Below are 410 nucleotides of genomic sequence, written 5' to 3'. Positions count from 1 at the left end.
CGTGGCGGGCGAGAATCTGAGGGTGCCCTTGGGCCGACTTGGCACCGAAGAGGGAGCCTTAAGGAGATCACGGCCCTCCTGCAGGACCCCGCCGTGACACCCGACACTGGTGTAATATTCAAAGTTGTGGTAGGTGAGTTTGGGGGTGGTCCTCGAGACAACCGACACCCACCTCAGGGGTTTCACGAAGCTGTCGAACATGTACCCCTTATGGCGCGGACTAAGGCTGCATGTGAGCATGTGTTCAAAGCCAGATGGGTGCACTTTGTTTCTACCATAAAACTGGATAAAAGTGGGTAAATAAATCAATCAATCATTCAGGCTGGAGCCAACTTTCCTCAGTACTTATATGTCCTTCTATTACCATATATCTGGGCATCTCAAAATCTTTAATGTACTTCCCCCATCAT

This window comes from Alligator sinensis, unplaced genomic scaffold (assembly GCF_000455745.1).
Source record: "Alligator sinensis unplaced genomic scaffold, ASM45574v1 scaffold395_1, whole genome shotgun sequence".
NCBI lineage: Eukaryota > Metazoa > Chordata > Crocodylia > Alligatoridae > Alligator > Alligator sinensis.
Note: the sequence above shows the minus strand (reverse complement) of the source record.